Here is a 25,918-nt window from a genome sequence, read left to right as displayed (position 1 = left end):
CCTTGGTCTGTATGCAGGCTCTTCCAATCTCTACTAAAGATGTCTACTAAAGGGGGATCAACTCCAGTCCTCAAGCCCGCCCAACAGGTCAGGACGCCCCAACAGGTGGCTTAATCAGTCCCAGCTTCAGCACAGAGGCTCAGTCAAAGACTGAGCCTCTGATTGAGCCACCTGTGGTGCTGAAGCTGGGACTGATTGAGCCACCTGTGCTGAAGCAGGGGTATCCTGAAAACCTAACCTGTTGGAGGGGGAGAGCTTCAGAACGGGAGTTGAGCACCCCTGGTCTACCACAGTCCTTGATAATCAAACGAAACTAAACGCTACATCAAAGTTTAACAAGCGTGTCCTGCGCCTTCATTCCTTACTTTTTACCATTTCACTGCCCCTGTCATGTTATATTCTTAGTGATATTAATACAGTATATTCTTAGTAATGTTATTACAGTATATTCTTAGTAATGTTAGTACAGTATATTCTTAGTAATATTAAAAATACTGTTCTTTATTGTGACTTCATGGAAATGTTACTCTACCTATCCACTATAAACTCGTCCTCCTGGCCCACACCCAATATCATCAAACACCCTGGCTTACTCAAAAGCCTTGCACTATCTACTGAATGTTGGTGGAGAACTCTGAAAGCCAGCACTCCAACCACCGCTCATACTAATGGCAAACATCACACATTTACAACTTGCAAACAAATACTCAAATTTCTATGTATACTGTTATTCTCTTTAGCAAGTGATATTGAACTTAACCCAGGCCCTTCCTTTTCAACTCTGTCCCATACCCCGGAGAATACCCCTTTCAAATTCCAAAAAGGTCTATCTGTCACCCATATAAATATCCGGAGCCTGCTGCCCAAACTGGTTGAACTAAGGGAATGGTGCCTTATGCATAAACCCAAAGCCATTGTTCTCACAGAAACATGGCTAACCCCTAAAACCTTTGATGCAACTATCGCCATTCAGGGATACTCCATTTCTAGGAAAGACAGGTCAAAGAGAGGAGGGGTGTTATTTTATATTGCAGACACCTTAACATTTACGCTGCTAAATTGTCCCCCAAGCCCACCCTCTTTTGAAATCCTAGTTGGCAAAATCTGCCTCCCCCTAAAGCACCCCTACAATCCCTGACTGATACTGTCCTGGAACAGGATTACACATTTTCTGTGTCCCTTTGCAGCTTTCAAGTAAACTTTATCTCTAGATAAGCTGCATGTTTTTCTCCTGTTCCAGCAGCTAGCTGCCTGTGTGACATGCAACATTATTGCTACACATGCCCTTTACATAGCCCTAGTTGGTTGCCCTGGCAACCTTCCAATCTTCATAGCCAGAAGGTTGGTTTAGTCCTGCTCGCTCCCCTGTCTTTCTGGCAGTTCTAGCGGTCCTTAGACTGTTCCTGCCTGCCACAGGAAAGTGTTTTTCTTTTCCCATCAAGCTGGCTTTGTGAGTACATTCCACCTCCATTCCACCCCCTGCAAGGCCATCCTTTTTTACCTTCCCCCCATACCAAGGCACCTTCATCAAGAGAAGCACTCTCTCACTACATACCACCATCAGCAAGTACCTTTTATATTTCTGTTGACTCCCCCAATAAAGTTGAAGAAAATAGAAAGACTTTGTATGCTTTCAAAGGGGGATGAGTTAAACCACTGGAGTCATTCACATCCTACATGTGACCCTGGTTCCAGAAGAGATACCATCCAGTTTCTTGGCTCAATTTCCTCTCTGAATGAGAAGAATGAGCTTCTAGTTCTTGGGGATTTCAACTACAATTGGCTCGAGCCAAAAAACAAGAAAATTCAGGTACAACTCAAGTCACTTAACCTAACACAACTAATTTCCCAACCCACATGGACAAACCTAAAATCTCACAACCATTCCTTGCTAGACTGGATTATCTCCTCTAATCGCAGCAGAATCCAATCCTCTGGCATCCTACTTGACAGTTGCAGAGGTGCGCAAACTGGAAGGCGCGCCCCCCAGCGGGGGCGGGAGAATTTGTAGGGGGGGCGCGGCCGGTTACAGAGGCCCCGCGCTCTTCACGGGGGAGGCGTGAGGCCTCTGTAACTCACTTACCTGCTGCCAGCTGGGTCTTCAGCGACGCGTCGCCATGGCAACGCGGCGTCAAATGACACCGCGGGGTCATGTGATGTCACGCGTCGCCATGGCCACGTGTCAAATGATGCGGTGGGGTCACATGACCAGCGACGTCATTTGACGCTGAGCCAATGGGAAGGGGGGGGCAAGAACGCTGTGGCTCCCGGGGAGGGGGCCACAGCTCAAAAAGTGTGCACCGCTGCAATAGTGTATTGTGTAAGGAAAATCAGACCACCCCAATCAAGCCCTAAAGTTCTCCTCACTAGAACATTTAGAAACTTTAACTCACAACAGTTTCTGGCTGATCTTACCAGCTGCCCTTGGTACAGAATCGACTTAGTTCCACACTCGACTATTTCCAATCCGAGTTCTTAAAACTCTGTGACACCCATGCTCCACTACGCAAAGAGTACCGGGGGCCCACCTTCCGTGGGTTACAACCAACCTTATATTGCTCTACCATCTTAGGGATGCTTTATGGAAAAGCTACAAAGTAACTGGCACTACCAAGGATCTTACCAACTACAGATGCCTGTGGAAAATGTGCACAAGACAAACAAGACACACAAAAGCACAATATTATTCTGACAATCTTCACCAAAATACATCAAATCCACCTAACTTCTGGAAGGTCATATCAACAATATATTCCAGCCTTCTAGCCATCAACCACCATGTAATATCATATTACTCTGACAAACCCCACTGACATTGCAAATACATTCAATGAATACTTTGTGGGGTGTGCTACTAGTTTATTAGTGAAACACAACCCGAACTACAAACATGAACCTCATTCTGGAAGCACCCCTATAGCCCCACCCTCCCAACACTGCCCACAATTTAGAATTTGTCCCAGTATCTGAAGAGGAGATTACACAAGTGCTCCTCAAATTAAAATTAAGTGGTCAATGTGAACCTGAGCTACTGCAATCTAAATTCCTACGACTTGGTGCCCCAGCCATTGCCAAACCGCTTGCTTCCCTAATAAACTTTATTCTGTCTGCAGGCCATATCTCTAAGACGTGGAAAACTGCCAGAGTTGTCCCAATCATCAAAAGTGGGGACGAAAACACTGTCTAAAACTACAGGCCAATCTCTCTTCTCCCAATACTATGCAAAATCATGGGAAAATATGTTCACTCCCAATTAAGCGATTACTATACCAAGACAAATTTCCCTAGCCAATTCCAATCTGGCTTTCGCCCCAAACACTCCACGGTAACTACCCTCCTAAAAGATTGTAATGAGATCTGGTGTGGAACGGAACTGGGACAACTTACTGGTGCAATATTCCTAGATTTTGCAAAGGCTTTTGATACTGTTGATCATGTTATATTGCTAAACAAACGCCTGTGCTCTGGAATTGGGAACATGCTTTAAACTGGTTTCATTCCTACATATCAGGTAGATCCCAACATGTGTCTATCTCATGCTCTAACTCCAACCCCTTGGATATCACCTGAGGTGTCCCGCAAGGCTCTGTTCTAGGACCCATACTCTTCTCAGTGTTCATCAATGATCTTCCTATAGCTTGTAAGGGAGCTTCAATACACATGTATGCAGATGACACAATCCTATATGCACACAGCCATAGCCTCTCCGACCTTGAACACGTACTTCATTCTGACTTTTTGAGACTTGAAAATTGGATTTCCCAAAATAAACTGTTTTTAAACACTGACAAGACTATAACAATGGTATTTGGGACCAAGACTAAATTTCTAAAGCTTCCAATGAATGAGCTCCAGATCAGAACTAACGCTAATTCCATCCTAGCCTTTGTTACTAGTTTTAAGTACGTGGGCATATGGTTTGACTCCCATTTCACATTTGGAATGCACATTGATACCCTGACATCCAAAACCTATGCCAAACTAGGTGTACTTTATAGGAACAAATCCTTCCTAAGTCTGCTGGGTAGAAAGGGCATCGCACAGAAGATGCTAATGCCAATTGTAGACTATGGGGACATAGTATATGGCACGGCACTCCAAACACACCTTAGCAAACTTGATACCCTCTACAATTCAATATGCCGTTTTATCATCCAATGCAACTACAACACACATCACTGCGAAATGCTCAAAGAATTAGATTGGTCATCACTTGATTCTAGGCACAAAGTTCACCTTTCCTGTCTTGCCTTCAAATACTTTCTGTGCAAGCTTCCCGTCTACCTGAACAAGCTCCTCACCCCTACCACATGCAGCACTTATCAACTGAGATCTGACTCCAAAAGACTGTTCATGGTCCCACGGTTCAGCAAAGTATCCGACCGCTCCTCCTTCTCTTACCGTGCCCCCCAAAACTGGAACAATCTATCGGAGACTCTCACAGCCGCCACCAGTGTAAGTTCTTTAAAAACTAAGGCTGTCTCAAATTTCAATCTCTTCTGTAACTATTACATACACCTATAACATATATGATCTTTAACTGTGCATGCAATGTTTTGTATATAATGTATAACCCTATTCACTTAAACTATGTATTTGTCATCATAACTCTGTGCCCAGGACATACTTGAAAACGAGAGATAACGCTCAATGTATTACTTCCTGGTAAAACATGTTATAAATAAATAAATAATACAGTATATTCTTAGTAATATTAATACAGTACATTCTTATAAATATTAATACAGTATATTCTTAGTAAGCCGTAAGGTTTATTCATCCTGAAGCATCAACTGCTATTCCAGCACAGAGACAAACTGACAGACAGTTATGGAGGGTCACACAAGTATATTCCTACAAATATACAGTCATTTTATATGTACACACACAGACATACATACAAACGGACACATATGGAGGCACAGGCAAACATGTTCCCATACACACGGATGGAAAAACAAACACAGAGATATGAATGGACACAGGCCCCAAACCAAACTTCCTCTTGTGTTTATAATGATATCACTAGTCCTACAACAACGCTGTTCTAGAATCAATTTAACAGGATTTCCCGGGAACATTTCAAGGTTTAAAACCCATGAATTTAAAGGAGCAGCTGCCCCCCGTTCCTGGAACTTACTGCTGAAGGTAGCGCATTCCTGTCCCCTCCAGGGGAAACAAAATGGAGGTTTAAACCCCTGCGTGATGCTGGTCAATAGGAAGCTGCAACGTCATCCATTGTAGTTCCTATTGGCCCACGTGGCTACTGGCGCTACCGTCACCGGTAAGTATCTCGGGAACTGAATCGGGGTTTCCCGAGCTGAAATTCGTGGATTTCAGCTCCAGGGATCCCCCCGACCCCCTTTTTCCCATTATAATAATACATTTTTTTTTTTAAAAAGGGTGGTCCGGCGACGGGGGAGGGGGCGGCGGCAGGTTTTAGGAACTGCTGCTTGTTAAAATAATATAACATAAAATACATGTGAAATGATTTGTAATTTCATGATGAACCAAAGGAGGCAGGGTTGTATGGCAGAGCCGTAATTCAGCATTCCCAAGTTTTTGTCAGGTTTTCTCCCGAACCGACATTTCTACATCAACACATTTGTTTGAGCAATTTTGGATGCTGTTGTATTTAATCCAAACTCCACACTAACACCCCCCAACTTCCTCACACCCACACATTAATGAGATCAGCTGTCGGGCTGGACCATACTCCACCCTGAGGCAAACTCCGTCCCGCAGCGAGCAACCACCTTACCTTTGGTGTCAACATTGCCCCTTATACTTTCTGGATTGTAAACTCTCACACCATCATTTATTTTTGGAGTAAAAACACATTTCCAATTAAGGGGGCATTGCAATACATTGCTGCTAAACAAATTAAAATGATAAGCAATTGTTTTGTTAGGCAGGAAAAGCCAGAAATTAGAGGTAAGTCTTACACCGAGCCCTGAAACAGTGGTAAGGCAGGTATACGCCTGAGCTCTGGCTGTAGCGGGTTCCAGACCTCTGAAGCTGCACACGAGAAGGCCGCTCACCCAGCATAGTGTGCAGTAACCTTGGTACGGCGGATTCCCCCTGAGGACCTGAGATCATAGCCAGTATCCCTCCGCGGCTTCACACGAGGCTGCAGATAGGCAGGCCCTCGGCCTTGCAAGGTTTTAAAGGCCATTACGGCCAATTTGAACCGAACCTGGAACATCACTGGAATCCAGTGTGGGTCACGCAGGATGGGATGAAACCACAGCAGAACTGTCTGCACACTATATAAACACCTGTCACAGGCTGAGAGGTGCCCACTATCCCCCACATCCCTGTGTGTGACTTACCCATGCACCGTGCAATCATTATACCCTACCCCCTATATTCATGTAATGTGTAATCATTGTACCCTACCCCCGATTATTCACGCTTTGGCAATACTGAAATGCTCTTTCAATATGCCAATAAAGCTTATTTGATTTGATATGATCAATGCGAAAAACACGTCTCAGCATCCGAGCTGCAGCGTTCTGCACCAGCTGGAGCGTCTGCATCAGGCACACTGGCCGGCTTGCATTTAAGGAGTTCCCGTAGCCCATCAGCACAGACACAAAGGCATGAACCAGTGACTCAAGGTTCATAGATGACAGGAGTGGACGCAAACTCCAAAGCTGCCCCAGATAGGGTCCACATTACCTTCTGTATCTGTTTGTGCTTGTTTGTCCTTATTTGGTATGTCGTTCTGTTTATGTAATATGTAATAACTCTACCCCCGTTGTACTGCACTGAGGAATATGTTCGTGCTTTACAGATAAACAATAACACTAATTATCCCCTCCAAAATAATGATGCTTTTAAAAGGAAGGCAGAAGTGTACCTAGGACAAGGTCTTAAGAGGGCAAGGTCCGCTGTAAAATCTAAAATGTCCTACCTAAAATATCCCCCTTCCCCCATACTGTAGCACTGTACCGCCCAGCAACATTGAAATGCAACTGTATGGGAACAAAGAGCCACGTGAAGAGAAGAAAAGCAATGGAACAGAGGCATTCTCCCTCCCCCTCCCCCTCCCCAAGAAGAATCGTGTTCTGGCCAATTTGGATCCCCCCCAGCCGACAAAAAATAAATGTGCCGCAGAGGCCCAACCCCATGAAGGCCTCCCACCCCACATGCCACCCACTGATCCCCACATATGTCATACCCTGTTCCATGTCCATACATAAGAAAATTCCCTGATGGTGCAGTATTGTGATTGATGTGTAAATTAATATTCAAGGTGCAGTGTGCTAAATACTCACAAGTGTAGAGTGAGTATTGTTCCTATAAAGGTATCTTTTAAATGACAGCCCGTCGGACCTTCAAACAGGTGAGTGGAGTGGTAAGTGCTGGAGACCTTAAATGAATAACATAAGAACGGACATAGTGCAGACTGTATAAAAATCTCTTTAAAAGTAAGTGTATGTGCAATGCACTCACATGGTATAAAAAGAGTATAAGCGTTTAGATCACACAGGTCGGATCTCAGCAATGTTACAGCTGTTCTCTCAGTCCCCCCTCCGCCTCGGCGTGCGTGTCACTGGTGCGTCTCACCCAAACCGGAAACCGGAATTGACGTCATCTGCTATGGGGGACTCCGATCCTGTGGGAATCTTCACTCGTCAGCATCACTCTACGCGTTTCTCCGTATTGCGGTTTCTTCAGGAGTCTCGGTTTGGGTGAGACGCACCAGTGACACGCACGCCGAGGCGGAGGGGGGACTGAGAGAACAGCTGTAACATTGCTGAGATCCGATCTGTGTGATCTAAACGCTTATACTCTTTTTATACCATGTGAGTGCATTGCACATACACTTACTTTTAAAGAGATTTTTATACAGTCTGCACTATGTCCGTTCTTATGTTATTCATTTAAGGTCTCCAGCACTTACCACTCCACTCACCTGTTTGAAGGTCCGACGGGCTGTCATTTAAAAGATACCATTATAGGAACAATACTCACTCTACACTTGTGAGTATTTAGCACACTGCAACTTGAATATTAATTTACACATCAATCACAATACTGCACCATCAGGGAATTTTCTTCTGTTTTACATGGTCTTGCGCTTCCCGATGATCTTCACCCCTTCACTGTCCACGGGATCGAGAGAACGACCCCACACTGTGTTAAGCAGCATCCATTTATGTTTGTATTAAGTATCACATTTTTTCTAATTTATTATACTTGTATATATAATTTTTGAGCGCCACGTTTTGATATATTTGCTTTTCACTTTTCCCATGTCCATACATGTCACCCACTGCTTACCCTTTGTGTCTCTCGCTGCGTCAACCCATGTGTCACCCACTGCTTCACAACATGTGTTACCCACTGCTTCCCCCCCATGTGTCACCCACTGCTTCACAACATGTGTTACCCACTGCTTCCCCCCCCATGTGTCACCCACTGCTTCCCCCATGTGTCCCCCACTGCTTCTCCCCATGTGTAACCCACTGCTTCCCCCCATGTCACCCACTGCTTCCCCCCCATGTGTCACCCACTGCTTCCCCCATGTGTCTCTCGCTGCGTCAACCCATGTGTCACCCACTGCTTACCCCGTGTCTCTCGCTGCGTCAACCCATGTGTCACCCACTGCTTCCCCCCATGTCACCCACTGCTTCCCCCCATGTGTCACCCACTGCTTCCCCCATGTGTCCCCCACTGCTTCCCGCCATGTGTCACCCACTGCTTCCCCCATGTGTCCTCCACTGCTTCCCGCCATGTGTCACCCACTGCTTCCCCCATGCCACCCTCTGCTTACCTCCCCATTTGTCACCCACTGCTTCCCCCATGTCACCCTCTGCTTACCTCCCCATGTGTCACCCACTGCTTCCCCCATGTCACCCTCTGCTTACCTCCCCATGTGTCACCCACTTTCCCCCCATGTCACCCTCTGCTGCCCCCCATGTGTCACCCACTACTTCCCCCAATGTGTCACCCACTGCTTCCCCCCATGTCACCCACTGCTTCCCCCCATGTGTCACCCACTGCTTCCTCCCCGTGTCACCCACTGCTTCCCCCATGTCACCCTCTGCTTACCTCCCCATGTATCACCCACTTCTTCCACCCATGTGTCACCCACTGCTTCCCCATGTGTCACCCACTGCTTCCCCATGTGTCACCCACTGCTTCCCCATGTGTCACCCACTACTTCCCCCAATGTGTCACCCACTGCTTCCCTCCATGTCACCCACTGCTTCCCCCCATGTGTCACCCACTGCTTCCTCCCCGTGTCACCCACTGCTTCCCCCATGTCACCATCTGCTTACCTCCCCATGTGTCACCCACTTCTTCCACCCATGTGTCACCCACTGCTTCCCCATGTGTCACCCACTGCTTCCCCCCATGTGTCACCCTCTGCTTCCACCCATGTGTCACCCACCACTTCCCCTCATGTCACCCACTGCTTCCCCCCATGTGTCACCCACCACTTCCCCTCATGTCACCCACTGCTTCCCCCATGTCTCACCCACTGCTTCCCCATGTGTCACCCACTGCTTCCCCCATGTGTCGTCCAATGCTTCCCCCATGTGTCACCCACTGCTTCCCCATGTGTCTCTCGCTGCGTCAACCTATGTGTCATCCACTGCTTACCCCGTGTCTCTCGCTGCGTCAACCCATGTATCACCCACTGCTTCCCCCATGTCACCTACTGCTTCCCCCCATGTGTCACCCACTGCTTCCCCCATGTGTCCCCCACTGCTTCCCGCCATGTGTCACCCACTGCTTCCCCCATGTGTCCCCCACTGCTTCCCGCCATGTGTCACCCACTGCTTCCCCCATGCCACCCTCTGCTTACCTCCCCATGTGTCACCCACTGCTTCCCCCATGCCACCCTCTGCTTACCTCCCCATGTGTCACCCACTGCTTCCCCCATGTCACCCTCTGCTTACCTCCCCATGTGTCACCCACTGCTTCCCCCATGTCGCCCTCTGCTTACCTCCCCATGTGTCACCCACTGCTTCCCCCCATGTGTCACCCACTACTTCCCCACATGTCACCCACTGCTTCCCCCCCATGTGTCACCCACTGCTTTTCCCATGTGTCACCCACTTTCCCCCCATGTCACCCTCTGCTGCCCCCCATGTGTCACCCACTACTTCCCCCAATGTGTCACCCACTGCTTCCCCCCCATGTCACCCACTGCTTCCCCCATGTGTCACCCACTGCTTCCTTCCCGTGTCACCCACTGCTTCCCCCATGTCACCCTCTGCTTACCTCCCCATGTGTCACCCACTTCTTCCACCCATGTGTCACCCACTGCTTCCCCATGTGTCACCCACTGCTTCCCCATGTGTCACCCACTGCTTCCCCATGTGTCACCCACTACTTCCCCCAATGTGTCACCCACTGCTTCCCCCCATGTCACCCACTGCTTCCCCCCATGTGTCACCCACTGCTTCCTCCCCTTGTCACCCACTGCTTCCCCCATGTCACCCTCTGCTTACCTCCCCAAGTGTCACCCACTTCTTCCACCCATGTGTCACCCACTGCTTCCCCATGTGTCACCCACTGCTTCCACCCATGTGTCACCCACTGCTTCCCCCCATGTGTCACCCACCACTTCCCCTCATGTCACCCACTGCTTCCCCCATGTCTCACCCACTGCTTCACCATGTGTCACCCACTGCTTCCCCCATGTGTCGCCCAATGCTTCCCCCATGTGTCACCCACTGCTTCCCCCCATGTGTCAGCCACTGCTGCCCCCCATGTGTCACCCACTGCTTCCCCCCATGTGTCACCCAGTGCTTCCCCCCATGTGTCACCCAGTGCTTCCCCCCATGTGTCACCCAGTGCTTCCCCCTATGTGTCACCCACTGCTTCCCCCCATGTGTCACCCAATGCTTCCCCCTATGTGTCACCCACTGCTTCCTCTCCACTCCATGTTTCACCCTCTCTCCTTGTGTGTAACCCTCTATCATCCCCACCCTCTTTTAAAGAGTGAGGCTGGGGCAGCCGAAGGAGGAGAAGGACGCCCAGGGCCAGTGCTGTGTCAGACTGCACTATCCAGTGACATCAAGTATAACCTAACTGCACCTTATGTACATTGAGTATATCTTGACTTTATACTCAGTGTCAGTGAATAGTGTAGTTTTGTTATACTTTGTGTGAGTGTATAGTGCGGTCAGGTTATATTCTGTGTCAATGTATAGTTTCGTCAGGTTATATACTCTGTCAGTGTATAGTGTGGTCAGGTATTGTTCTGGGTAACTACCCCTCAGAGAAAACCACAGTGGTGAGAAAATATCATCATCAGTATATGGGACTGTTACATATCTTGACGAACTTTGCTATATGAGACTGATTGGTTAGTCTACTGTATCTATCTCCAATTAAGACACCCAACACGGGTTAGGTGTGTCAGAGTATTATCAGGAGATTTTGGGACATCCTCCAACTGCCATTGTGCAATATAAGACTGTGTGATTATTCATTGTGATATATTGATCTTGCTCCTTTTATTTTTCACTGGAAAGTAAGTTTTTATTACACCTATTTAGGTGTTTTTCTTATATTATATAGTATGATACTATCCGTTTTTGTCTACTAATCTAATTGGGAGATCAATTGGGACTGGGAGGATTTGAAAGTTCCAGTATTCTAAGGATCCAGATTTACCCGTGGAAGAATCAGAAGATAGGGCTGATAAAGACCCGTAAGAATAACATCCCTGAGAGTGTTCTTGATCCTTAATGTTGGATAAATGCTTGAATATCCTCATCTTTGTGTATGTGCAATCTAAGCATTTTATTCTCAACTACACAGACATACTACTCTATGGGGTCCCCCCCCCCTCTCTTCTCTCTCCCTTCTTGTGCGCCTAGGTCATTTTCTACATCGTGTGAATTCTCTCGGCACCTGTAGGGTCGTAGACCTTTTGGCAGCAAAGAATAGGGAAAGTATAATTATCACGGAGACCACCTCTCTCCACTATATTATATTGTGTTTTTTGTATATTGTGTATTAACACTTTTTAATACATTTTGAGTAATTGTAGATTGTAGCGCTTTTTGTTCTTTTCCATTGTTCTGTCAGTGTATAGTTCGGTCAGGTTATACTCTGTGTCAGTGTATAGTGCAGGGTAGAGAGTAAGTGGGGGGAGAGTGAGAGCGAGGGGGAGGGAGAGTCAGGGGGGAGAGTAAGAGAGTGAGGGAGGGAAGTAAGGCCGCGCGTATAGTGCCGTCAATTGTGACGGCGACACGACGGGTGACGTCACCCGTCGCCACAGGCGAAAGTTATATTTCGCCAGGCGGCGGCGCAGGTTTCCGGCCATTTGATTGCTTCAAGGGCCGTCACATGAGGCGACAGCCCTTGAAAAATCTAATTTTGTCGGCTACCAGTTTTCGCAACGTTGCTCTGTCGCGCGCACTATAAGCGCACGCGGCGGCAATGCATTTGTTTTCGGGCGACGTCGCCGGCACTATAAGCGCGGCCTAAGAGTGAGGGGAAGGAGTAGGAGAGTGGGGGGAGAGTAACACGAGAGCAGGGGAGGAGAAGAGTATGTAGGGGAGCATGTTAAGGAGAAGCTGGTGAGGAGGGGTGTGTGTGGGGGAGAAGCTGGAGAGGAGGGGTCCATGTGGGGTTGAAGGTGGTGAGGAGGGAAGCATGTGGTTGAGAAGCTGGAGAGGAGGGGAGCATGTGGGGAAGAAGCTGGTGAGGACAGGAAATGTGCGGGAGAAGCTGGTGAGGAGGGGGTATGTTAAGTAGACGCTAGTGAGGAGGGGATCATGTGGGGAGAAGCTGGCGAGGAAGGTAGCGCTTTGGGGAGAAGCTGGAGAGGACAAGACATGTGGGGAGTAGCTGAGGAGGAGAGCATGTGGGGGAGAAACTGGTGAGGAGGGTAGCATGTGGGGAGAAGCTGGCGAGGAGGGGAGCGCATGGGGGAGAAGCTGGAGAGGAGGGGACAATGTTGGGAGAAGCTGGCAAGGAGGGGTGTGTAGGGGAGAAGCTGGAGAGGAGGGGAGCATGTGGGGCAGAAGGTGGTGAGAAGTTGGAGCGGTGGAGACATGTGGAGGAGAAGTTGGAGAGGAGGAGACATGTGAAGGAGAAGTTGGAGAGGAGAAGACATGTGGAGAAGTTGGCGTATATTGAAAATGTATGGTATGTATGGCACAATTAAAGTACAATGAAATCTGATCAGGCTGTCATATGAAGTGAGTTTGACATCCCTGATCTAGAGGGTTTCAACAAGGTAGCGGCCTACACATTAAGGGAATTCAACACTGTTTGGGAAAAACATACAGCTCTGCTATCCCAAATATGAAAGAAAACCAAGGATCAAATACGGTCTGAAGTGTTGCAACAGTCAGAAAAATGGACAGACGAGGTGGGCTGAGTGGGACTTCTGCTGCCAAATGCTGTTTTTTTTCTTTTATCAAACCTATTTTTAATTTAAAAAAAAACAAAAAAAACTCCAAGAAGCGTTGGCCTCACCGTGGGGTACGGAGCAAATACTCTCTGTGCAGGAAGCCAACGTCCTCATTCATTAGCATCTTGTGGCCCTTTTTCCAGTGCAAAGAGGTAGCCACAATGTGACCCCCCATACAGTATATTGTAGTGAAATAATAAAATAAAAAAACATATATCTTATTGTAACTTAAAACCCCCAATTTTATCCTAGGCAAAGGATTACTCATTCATGGGGAAGGTAAATTGAGGATTTGCTTTTCTCCATGGAAGTCAAGTTTTTTTTAACCTTTTTTTTCTTCTTGCAAACCAGAAAAAGATTAGACGTTTTCACCCAAACGGCTACGTTTTCACAGGACCCAAGGTGAAAAGTGTTTAAAATAAATGTGGGTAACAATGTCAGAGTTGTGTTAAACGGACATACACACACATAAACACACACACACTAAAAGTGCACACACATGGACAGGTACACTTGTAAATCTTTTTTGGTACACTGTCCAAGATCCCCCCCCCCTCCAGCCCCCCTTTAAATAAACGCAGGGGCTGAATGAACAAGGCTCCTATTCACTCAAGCTCTACTCTGTCAATCCCTCTTATGTTTAGCTTATTTCAAATAAAATAAAGTGATATATGCTCCTTATTCCCTTCTTGCAGGCGAGCCCAGACCCGCTGCTCATTAGTGGCTCATGTCTGGCTTGGGAGAGGGAGGTCCCATATCCTGATTTCCAGAAGGGTTATTAGTAGGGGGATGGGTTGGCTGTGAGAGGCACCTACAGAAAGGGAGCACTCACAGGCTAGGCATGGAGTATGGGAGTCCTGCACTCACAGGCAGGGAGTTGGGAGGTTCCTTCACTCACAGGCAGAGAGAGGGGGAGTTTTGTACTCATAGCCATGGAGTCGAGAAGGCATGAAGGGGGGAAGTTCTGCACTCACAGGCATGATGTGGGGAAGTGCTGCACTCACAGACATGGAGTGAGGTAGTCCTGCACTCAGGCATGGAGTGAGGAAGTGCTGCACTCACAGGCATGGAGTGAAGAAGTGCTGCACTCACAGGCATGAAGTATTGAAGTTCTGCACTGACAGGCATGAAGTGTGGAAGTGCTGCACTCACAGGCATGGAGTAGGAAAGTGCTGCACTCACAGGCATGGAGTAGGAAAGTCCTGCACTCACAGGCATGAAGTGGGGAAGCTGCACTCAAAGGCATAGAGTAGGGAAGTGCTGCACTCACAGGCATGGACTGGAGAAGTCCTGCACTCACAGGCATGGAGTGGGGAAATTGTCTACTCACAGGCATTGAGTGGGGAAGAGCTGCACTCACAGGCATGGAGTGTGGAAGTGCTGCACTCACAGGCATGGAGTGAGGAAGTTCTGCACTCTCAGGCATGGAGTAGAGAAGTTCTGCACTCATATGCATGGAGTGGGGAAGTGCTGCACTCACAGGCATGGAGTGGGGAAGTGCTGCACTCACTGGCATGGAGTGAGGAAGTGCTGCACTTACTGGCATGGAGTGAGGAAGTGCTGCACTCGCAGGCATGGAGTGGGGAAGTGCTGCACTCTCAGGCATGGAGTGGGGAAGTGCTGCACTCACAGGCATGGAGTGAGGAAGTGTTTCACTCACATACTTGGAGTGGGGAAGTGATGCACTCACAGGCATGACGTCGGGAAGTCCTGCACTCGCAGGCATGGAGTGAAGGAGTTCAGAAGTACTGCACTCACAGGCATGACGTGGAGAAGTCCTGCACTCACAGGCATGACGTGGGGAAGTCCTGCACTCGCAGGCATGGAGTGAAGGAGTTCAGAAGTACTGCACTCACAGGCATGACGTGGAGAAGTCCTGCACTCACAGGCATGACGTGGAGAAGTCCTGCACTCACAGGCATGACGTGGGGAAGTCCTGCACTCACAGTCATGACGTGGGGAAGTCCTGCACTCACAGGCATGGAGTGAAGGAGTTCAGAAGTACTGCACTCACAGGGAGCTAAGAAGTACTGCACTCACAGGGAGCTAAGAAGTACTGCACTCACAGGGAGCTAAGAAGTACTGCACTCACAGGCATGGACTGAAGGAGTTCAGAAGTACTGCACTCACAGGGAGCTAAGAAGTACTGCACTCACTTGGAAGGAGCTTGAGAGATGGGATGTCCTGCACTTATAAGAGCTAGACATCCTGCAGTCACAGACAGTGAGTCTGGGGGATGTTTTCCTGCACTCCCAGGCAGATTATAATTATAACCCATTAGGTTTAAAAACAGTACCTCCTTCATTAACCTGGTTCTCAGTGCCCTGACTCCCTGACCTCTACATGGCACTTAGGGGTGAGCCAAAAGGGACAGGGTGACTCACATGTATGTTTGTGTATTTCTATTTACACAACACCAGCCATGTACACAGCACTTTACTGTCCAGGTATTAGAACACTGTGAATTAAATACGATCATCAAACATAAAACGAATCACTGTGACCAATGGAACAAGAGTGCACACTACAATTAGAGGAACGTAAAGTTCTAAGGACAGTATAATGTCTGCTTATTAAATAAATAGTCACCAACCATAACCTGAATCATAAAATAGCACACATAAAACCAATACACATTATAATACCGAGGGGACTTTCATCAGGACCACTCCCCTTGGTTATTGATATGATATAAAACATATTCATTTAGCGTGTGCTGTTTGTGAGTGCTGTTCAAGTACATGTCAGTCAATGTAATCATTAGGACACTAGTTCTCAAACCTTTCATAGCTGTGCCCCACTATAATATTAATAATAATCACATTTCCCTAGAAAGGTCCCTGCTTTCCTAACCTCTTTAGCCAATTGTGGCCTCCTCTATCTTTTAGTAATTTTCCCCATGAGACTGGTGACTCATTAAGTCCTTACTCACAGGGACACTTACTGATGGGCACATTAATAATTTACCATGGTAATTTGTACATCTATCTATATATTCAATGGATATAGTGTGATTGTACTAGAGGAATGGAGAGCCACAACTTTTTTTTTTATATATTCAAACCATATATTTAAAAAAAAAAATATGATTTGTTTTGAAAAGGATCTAGCCCAAATTTAAATATTTATTTGAAAATCTTTTTTTTATTGAAATGCTGATACATTTGTACAAAATGACAGAATAATCATGGAAAGGGTTGGATGTCGTCCTTTCTGTCTTGATGGTATATACATACCTATCTTGGGGTCTACGGACATTTACACTAAGGCGGAGATTATAGTAGGCACGTGCGTGTGACGGAAGGAGAAGAAAAAAAAAAGGGCGCAAAACCCATAGTGTAGTATGTAAAGTTTAATGCTAAAAAACACAGTTAAAAACACTTACAAGATGTCATCTTACATCTTGTAAGTGTTTTTAACTGTGTTTTTTTAGCATTAAACTTTACATACTACACTATGGGTTTTGCGCCCTTTTTTTTTCCCTTCTTATTTTCTTTAGTTTCCTTTGGACCCGAGGGTTGGATCCATCTTGGAGGAGCTGCATCACCCATTTGTGAATTGGACTGGACACTGACTTTTACACATGGTATATTTATGGGTTTTTAAATCTGTGACAGTATATTATTACTGTTATTGAGGGCAAGAGCGCTAGCTGAATTATCTAATTAAGAGTGATTAAGCTGGTTGCAACAGAATAGAATTTTGGGACATCAGCTTATTATATCAGCCTATTGTACTGTTCTATTTAATTTATTTGATTACCCCGTGTGTTACTACTGTGAAGCGTTATGTATATTAATGGCGCTATATAAATAAAGACATACAATACAATCCCCCTGACAGGCACCTCCAAGGACACCCTTCTGCAGGCTCGCTCCACAGACCTCGAATAGCCCCCCTCAATCCTCCAGGGCAGCAGGTAGGCCTTGGGTACATGCAGCTCCTCTCTTCCTATCTCACTGTTCCCCCTCCCTCTCTCATTCCCCCACTTTCTCTATTCCTGTCTCCCCCCTCTCTTTGCCTCTCCTCCTCTCTATCTCTGATTTCCCGCTCATAATTTCATTCCCCCTCTCTCTCATTCCTCCTCTCTTTCTTCCCCTCTCCCTCTATCTTCCCCCCCCCTCTGCCTCTCTTCGCCCATCTCCCCCTTCTTCCCTGTCACCTCTTCTCTCTCATTCCCCTCTTTTCCTCCTCTCTCTCTCTCTTCCCGCTCTCCCCCCTCTCCCTTCCCTCTCACTCTCTTTTCCCCCTCACTCTGTTTTCCCCATCTCACTCCCTCTTCTCCCCTCTCACTCCCTCTTCCCCCCCTCCCCCTCTATCCATCTCCCCCTTTCTCTCTTCCCCCCCCCTAACCCTCTCCTTCCATCCATCGCTCTCCTTCCTTCCCTCTCTTCTTCCCCTCCTCTGCCTGAAGCCCATAACTACCCACCCCCCGGGCCCTTATCTCCTACCCTCCCAGTCCCATATTTCATTTCCCCCTCCCCACTCATGGACCAACAAGTATGCCTTGTGGTGGGGGAGATGGAAGGGGCGGGGGGGGGGAAGGGGCGGGGGGGGGGAAGGAGCTGCACCTTTAATTAGTCTTGGGCCCCAAGATTTCTGTTGGCAGCAATGCCCTTCATTTCACCAGCCCCGCCCGGCTCTCCCCCTGGCTGGCGGTGAAATAAGAATCAACATCTGCAGGAGATAGCTGCCTGAATTGAATTTGGGAGAGTTTTGAACTTCAAGCTCAAGAGATAAAGTGATTTGTCCAAGGTTACAAGGAGCTAACACTGGGATTCAAGCTAGGCTAGCCATCCTCAAAGGCGGTGGCTCTCAGTGCATCTGAGAGCTACCCTGAAGCACTCAGTGTTGCCCCAATGACGGACACCCTCACAGTGCTGCTACACAACGTTACTACCTGAACCCACATTAAAAGGACAGCTTCAAACACCATTGAGATAGTTTAGATTGGGGTTAGATTTTTGCACAGCAAATAAAAATATCACATGTGAGCACATTCACGTCTCAGGCAGGTCTGTAACCCTGTCTATCCCCATTCTGGGTAATGACAAGCACATGCGGACACAGCGTCCCCATTTAAAATCCTCTGCAACAAAACTTCAAATCGAACCCTAGCTGAAGCCGTCTTTTTACGAAAAGCCTTTTGTGAACCAAAGAAATCGACTGGGCATCTCCCTTGGAGCATCCAAGTACTAAACTATTCCTACACTAAGCTGCCCTGCAGCACGCTGATCAACACAGGAACCCTCTCCAATCAAACATGGCGGACAGGCACATGATGTAACTGAGTAAAATGAGAAAAAGGGAGTATCTGGGAGAGGGGAGGAGAGTGCCAGACAGCAAAAAAAAGAGCGTGAAAGAGAAAACCATAGTGAAACAGACCACATACTGATCACATACACTGGCACTGCAATGAAGAGGTCTCTATATTATTCTAAGGCGCAGATTCACTAAGCTCCACTAGGCTATGTCATTTTACGCGAACGTCATGTTAACGATAACGCTGTAATCACTAAAGAAAATAACGCCACCGCTGTCCCAGAGTTACCCCCGAAAAAAAGCAAAGCGGTAGAAATAACGTCTATTGGTGAAAATGGTACGCGCATGATACACAAATGAGATGTAATCATAAGCACACCATAGTCATTTAGGGTCCATTAAGGTTACTGTCTCTGTACGTTCTTCCTACCAACTAATTAGATTGTAAGCTCTTCGAAGCAGGAACTAATTTTCCTAAATGTTACTTTTATGTCTGAAGCACTTGTCCCCTTCTTGTGTTATTTTTATTATTTGTTATTTCATGACATTTTATTTAAATTTGATGATTGTCACGTGTATTACTGCTATGAATCGCTATGTACATTAATGGTGCTATATAAATAAAGATATACATACATACATACATACATACATTAACGCTGGAAATTACATTACGTTATTTAAGTCATACTTGAACCTGGAGTTATTCCCACCCAGACCCTGAAATAGGGCGTTTTTGCCCCACTGGCTGGGAGTAACGTCACATTACTTGGAAATCACGCAGCTTTATCCTGAAATATAGTGATGTTATTCTAATGAGCTCAAGTTATTCGTGCACATAATTACTTTAGTGAATAAGACGTCAGGGTAATTGTATTGTATTGTATGTCTTTATTTATATAGCGCCATTAATGTACATAGCGCTTCACAGTAGTAATACATGTGGCAATCAAATAAATAACAGATAATATAAATAACAGATCATGGGAATAAGTGCTTTAGACATAAAAGTAACATTTCGGAAGAGGAGTCCCTGCCCCGAGGAGCTTACAGTCTAATTGGTAGGTAGGTAGAACGTACAGAGACAGTAGGAGGGAGTTCTGGTAAGTGCGTCTGCAGGGGGCCAAGCTTTATGTATCGTGTTCAGATACATAAATAACGTTTGTTCCTGTTTAAGGCTTGTTATATAGTACGCACTGCTGCGCGGTTAGGGGGCACGACTCTGACGTCACAGCATTAGGCCACGCTGTGATTGGCTCACGCATGACAGCAGCACAAAAATACAATTTTCTTGTATTTTCTCTGGTCTTCCGCGCCACCAATCACGGCCGTGTGCGCACGCGTCCCAAGTATACAAATGTCTGGCTAACACAGCCAATTATAATTGACACGCGGGCACGGCAGTGCGCGCGTGCGCACTATATTACAGCCCTTAGGCAACATCCCGTTATTTGCCCTGGTTTAACAGCTTAAGTGAATCTAGGCCTGAATCTTTCGCACCATTCGGCACATCTCTGATTAGCTATCTTAGGCCCAGACCCACGAAGGTCCAGTATTGACTTAACAACGGGTATCTTCCGAGCTCACTACCGCAGTGTTAAGTGCTGTTTTTCAGCCGTAACAAGCCCTTGCGTTAACAATAACGGCCGTTAGTGCTAATGCCATGCAAAAGTGTTCCCTGTAACCACTCATATACACAGAGCTCTATTACAGTGAGCACAGATATTTAAACGCACATTAAGTCATAAAGGTGGCGCTACTCCCATCCAGATCCTGAAATATGGGTTTTTGGAGGCGAGGGAGTGTATTATACTAGAGTTCCAAGTAACGTATACTTCCCCAAAACAAACCTTTATACAACACGTGGAGAGATACTGTGCACAAAAATTGCTTCAACATATTAACACTGAGACGCGTGTAAAACGCTGCCCCTAAAGTCACTTTAACGGCAGTGAAAATGCTGTGCACTATAAATAGTCCCCGAAGTCCCTTCGTCTCAATGTGGCTCAGAGACACAAATGTAATTATGAAATGTTGAGACAGGCAGTCACTGTGCTGCTAATGTCCCCCTCTGTACAGCTCTCAACACGCTGGCTGTACCACTTTATAAATAGCACAGTTGTTGCACAGTTCAGAGTGCAGTCATTTTATGTTTTCTGCTGTGATTCCTATTGTTTCCTTGCAGTACATAGAATTAGTGGGAGCTCACAGCGCTCCGATATCGGGCGTCTGCGCTGCGGTAACTGGCGTTCTGCTCTATATCGCCAACGGAGCTGGGACGCCAGCTCGCGGATCCCCCTCCCCCCCCCCCCCGGCTTTCATTTATTGCTGCCAGACCCCAAAAAGATGGCTTCCTCTCCTAGAAGTAATCAGAATGAGGACTAACCAGCTTTTGCTTTAAATAATAAAACCACTGCTTAACCCTTTTGCTGCCGCAGGGGCCAGCCACGCGTTGCTTTCCTCCCTACCGTAACAGCTGAGTTAAACGCTTGTCTTATTATTTCAAAGCACTATGGATCTATTTAAAACACTTGAATGCCACATACGTGTGTATATATGTATATATATATGTTTGTTCCTTTAAAGTGTTACCCCAGGGAAGTATTACGCAGTGTTCCTACCACTCCAGTCTCCCTCCCTCCAACCTCCAAGCATCTTCAACACAGAATCCAGCGCTGCGGTTTAACCACATCACAGCGTCACTGCCCCGCTCCCCCCTAATTCCTCCCTCGCCAGCATCCTCCCCGCGGTACCGCTCGCACAATCACAGAGCCCCAGTCAGGCACAGCTCTGGGGGGTAAGAGGCGGAGCAGGAAAGGGTGCTGTTTATACTAGCCTGCTGCCAACCCCTCCCCTGACTTCACCTCGTCTCACCTCCTTTCCCCCTTTCCCCCCCACACCCCCGCCACCCCCACCCCAGCACCCCTCTCCGCCCTCCTCCTCCCCTATATAAATATTAAAGCGGGAGAACAAATGATGAATGGCAGTGGGGACTCCTGCTGGCCGACGTGTGAAGTATTTCTATCAAGTGTGGCACTAGGGTAGAGCCTGGGCGCTGGGTACATGCAGCGGTGCCCTGCAATAACTCTAGCTGGCAAAGAGTTAAGGAAGCAATGCTGTGCAAAGATGGATCACTGCTGTCAATGTTTGTGTGTAAGGCGACAGCATACTCCACAGCGCAGTACAACAGATGTATGTACGTCTTTATTTATATAGCGCCATTAATGCACATGGCGCTTCACAGCAGAAATACACGTGACACAATCATATTAATAACAAATAACACATAAAGGGAAGAAGCGCTTCAGGCATAAAAGTAACATTTAGGAAAAGGAGTCCCTGCCCCGAAGAGCTTACAATCTATGGAGTTATGGGAGTTAGTAACCATAAACTAGCATACGCAATATGGCAGAATCAACATGCAGTGGCACAACAGGTAAAGAGTTTTCTACTCCACTTAGATTGTAAGCTCTTCGGGGCAGGAACTCCTTTTCCTATTGTTTCATATCTGAAGCGCTTATTCCCACTGTGTTATCCTATTATGTCCCGTGTGGTGCCAAACGCTATGTACCTGGATGGCGCTACATGAATAAAGATATAACGTATTGGCCCAAATATAGTGCTATGTGTTTTTCCTAAAAATGTCCTTCCGAAAACTGTACTTGCATTATATGGGCAGCCTAACACCTTTTCTTTTTCATATAGAACACCTTCAAAACATTAGGGTCGTATTATGTGCGAGGCCGTGCTATATTCGGGCCAATACGGTACATACTCCAAAAAGCTCACAGCCGAAAAAACACTCCCCTAATCTTTCTAGCAGGATATGGGTAAACAGGACGAGGTTCTCTGGGATTCCTCAACAGGGAATGGGTTAATGGAGCAAGGTGCTGCAGTTCTGTATAGCAGCAGAGGGACTTTGACATGACACGGTTGACTCTAGCAGGCAATTGGTTAATGAAATAATGCTCTGTAGGCTTCTGTAGCTGGACTGGGATTAAAGGAACTGATGCACTGCCGGCTTTAATAGCAGGGGAGGGGCTGAAGGAATGATGCTTGTGGGTTTCTCCAGAATGGAAGGGGTTAAGCAAGCAGGGTTTAAGTGTCTTGGCTTAAGAGAGAGAGTTTAAGCGAGCGAGATAAGATGAACTCGAAAGCAGATACGTGAGATGAAACATAAATAACTGGAGTTGTGTGGCTGTCTTCAACTTTGCTTCCCTACCATTTCCGCGGTGAAGTTTTGCGGCGGCGCGAAACTTTTCCCGAAAGTGCACATGGAATGGGGCGGAAAGAGACGTAAATGCAATATTTTCGCCAGATTAAAGGGTCATGTGACCCGATGCCATTGGTTTCTGTGGCAGAATTCACGATGCACACTGGGGCAGATTTAATCGAGCGCCCCGTACACAATCCGCCATTAGCAACCAATCCCGCATCGTCGCTAGATAAATCTGCCCCGTTCTGCGAAATCTGCTGCTTTTTGCCGAAGTTTTTAGCAGGGGAAAAAATGATCGGCGGATTTCGCCTGGTTCGGTCAATTCCCCTATATAAAAAAAAAACCCCACAAAAAATGTACACGTCTCTACAAATAACCACGTAGAGAAAATACAGGAGAAAAAAACGGAGACTAGTGTGAGAGTCGGTGAAAGAAATGGTGACGGTAGAAAGAATAAGAAATTGCTGCTGAAAGGGGAAACGAAAGAGTGAAGAGTGACAGAGAAAAAGGATAGCGTCAAGCACAGAAAGAGGAAAGTACAGAATGTAGAGCTGAGTGTAAACGGAGGTAAAAAGTCCTAGTACAGATTTAGTTACTAACTAACCAATCTCAGACAGAACAGACCAGTGACTCCTCGCAAGTGTCCGGAGAGTAATTTAGGAGCCTGGGCGCCTACTGCAGGAGCCAGGGAACATACTGCAGGAGCCAGGGCACCTACTGCAGGAGCCAGGGCACCTACTGCAGGAACCAGGGCACCTATTGCAGGAACTAATGCCCATATTGCAGAAACCAGGTCACATATTGCAGAAACCAGGGCACCTACTGCAGGAACCAGGGCACCTACTGCAGGAGCAAGGGCACCTACTGCAGGAGCAAGGGCACATATTGCAGAAACCAGGGCACCTAATGCAGGAACCAGGGCACCTACTGCAGGAACCAGGGCACCTACTGCAGGAACCAGGGCACCTACTGCAGGAGCCAGGGCACATACTGCAGAAACCAGGGCACATGCTGCAGGAACCAGGGCACATACTGCAGGAACCAGTGCACATACTGCAGGAACCAGGGCACCTACTGCAGGAACCAGGGCACATACTGCAGGAGCCAGGGCACATACTGCAGAAACCAGGGCACATACTGCAGGAACCAGGGCACATACTGCAGGAACCAGGGCACATACTGCAGGAGCCAGGGCACAAACTGCAGGATTCAGGGCACATACTGCAGGATTCAGGGCACACAGTGTAGAATTCAGGGCACATAGTGTATGTGTCTATGTCTTTTCCCAGGAGGGCTCTGAAGACTTCAACAAGGAAAGCGCAATTCAAATCAGCGAGAGAAGAGGTTACAGCATCTCTGGACACTGTGATGGAGGAAAGTTGGGTGGTGGTGGGGATGGAGGGCTTTAGAGACCGGGAATGTATAGAACAAAACAGAGAGAGAAACGAGAGAAAAAGAAAAGAGGTGATAGAGAAACGGGACAGAGAGGCACAAGGGGAGAGAGACACAACTGAGAGGAGAAAGAAGTAAGGAGAGAACTAGAGGGAAAGGGAGAGCAGGCAGAGACGGAAGCTAGTTAGTGCCGATCGAGTCCCATGGGGGGGAGGGGGTCCGTGCCCCTGATTGGCACTATCGCAGCCTAATGGATAACCCCCATAAGAGGGAGAGACAGAAAAGAGTGAGCTGCAAGACAGAAAAAGCCAGCTGGGGACTCGGAGAAAGAGACGGGGTGACAGAGAGGAGAGAGACAGAGTTAAATGGGAGAGAGATTTAGAGAGAGAGAGAGTGAGTTAAATAGGAGAGAGAGAGATAAAGAGAGACATAGGGAGAGTGAGTTAAATAGGAGAGAGACAGAGTTAAATAGGAGAGAGAGACGGAGAGAGAGATAAAGAGAGACGGAGAGAGAGAGAGAGCGCGAGAGTGAGTTAAATAGAGAGGTAAAGAGAGGGAGAGTCAAATAGGAGAGAGAGGGAGACAAGGAGAGAGATAGAGGGAGAGATATAAATAGAGACGGAGAGAGAGATAGACGGGGAGAGATATAAAGAGAGACAGGCAGAGAGAGCTGACAGCCGTGACCTCTGCCCTTCCTCAGCCAAACAGAAAGGCAACGTGTCAGGAGAAGCAGTGCCCCGGCTCCTGACAATAGGGGGTAGAAATGACCAGGAGAGGAAAGGGCTGGGAGGGGGAGACGTGGAGAGGCAGCAGCAGGGTTCAATTAAAGAAAAAATATCTCATCATCTAACTTCCTGAGATCAAAAAATCTTTCCTCCTCCCTGTAAAATCCCCTAAAAGAAACAATAGCGCACTCCCCCCCTCCTCCTCTCACCCTCACACCACCCATCCCACACAGGACACTCACCTTGACCATAAGCAGTGCCTGCGACAGGGAAGATCAGCACCCCTACCTGTGTGTCTGTCTGTCTGTCTGTGTGTCTGTGTGTGAGTGTCTGTGTGTGAGTGTCTGTGCCCGTCACACGGCACAGACAGCGTGTGTGTGTGTGTGTATGTATGTGTGTGTATGTGTATGTGCTCTCGCCTCCTCTACTACTTACACTACCAACTCATTACAATCTGCTATTCATAACCCAGGTCATGTGACTCCACTCACAAAATATAAAGCACATTTTTTTCTCTCTCTCTCTCTCTCTTCACAAACCACAGAATGAATTTCATGGGAAAACACGGAAAATATTTTTTTTTCCTCTGGTACTTGTGTCATTGCAGGCAAAGAAATGTATGCTTTTCTTGCTGGTGAGGCCTGCAACACATTCCTCTGCACATAGTGTACTGTATACACATATACAACATATGTGTCTTATGTCTTATGTGTGGGTGTATATATATATATATATATATATATATATATATATATATATATATATATATATATATGTGTGTGTGTGTGTGTGTGTGTATATATATATATATATATATATATATATATATATATACACATACACACACATATTTATATATACTGTAATATAGACGTGTATGTATATATATATATATTATATATATATATAGCCGAGTCCCCATTTTTACCTCCG

At 47.0% G+C, this 25,918-nt stretch overlaps 1 protein-coding gene across 2 annotated transcripts in view; it reads right to left on the bottom strand.

The window, feature by feature from the left end:
* The window catches only part of RARG (retinoic acid receptor gamma), a 152,873-nt gene extending 127,462 nt beyond the window's left edge, over window positions 1-25,411 (bottom strand). The window contains exon 1 of one of the 2 annotated variants that reach the window (XM_075591825.1): window positions 25,228-25,411. The gene's annotated coding sequence lies outside the window, so the exon portion shown is untranslated. The remainder of the gene's footprint in view (window positions 1-25,227) is intronic. The other variant, XM_075591826.1, reaches the window with a different exon arrangement.
* Between the last annotated feature and the right edge of the window lie 507 nt (window positions 25,412-25,918).

Source organism: Ascaphus truei, chromosome 3 (assembly GCF_040206685.1).
Source record: "Ascaphus truei isolate aAscTru1 chromosome 3, aAscTru1.hap1, whole genome shotgun sequence".
Lineage (NCBI taxonomy): Eukaryota > Metazoa > Chordata > Amphibia > Anura > Ascaphidae > Ascaphus > Ascaphus truei.
The sequence above is the reverse complement of the archived record's forward strand: the minus strand, read 5'-3'. Positions and strand labels throughout refer to the sequence as shown.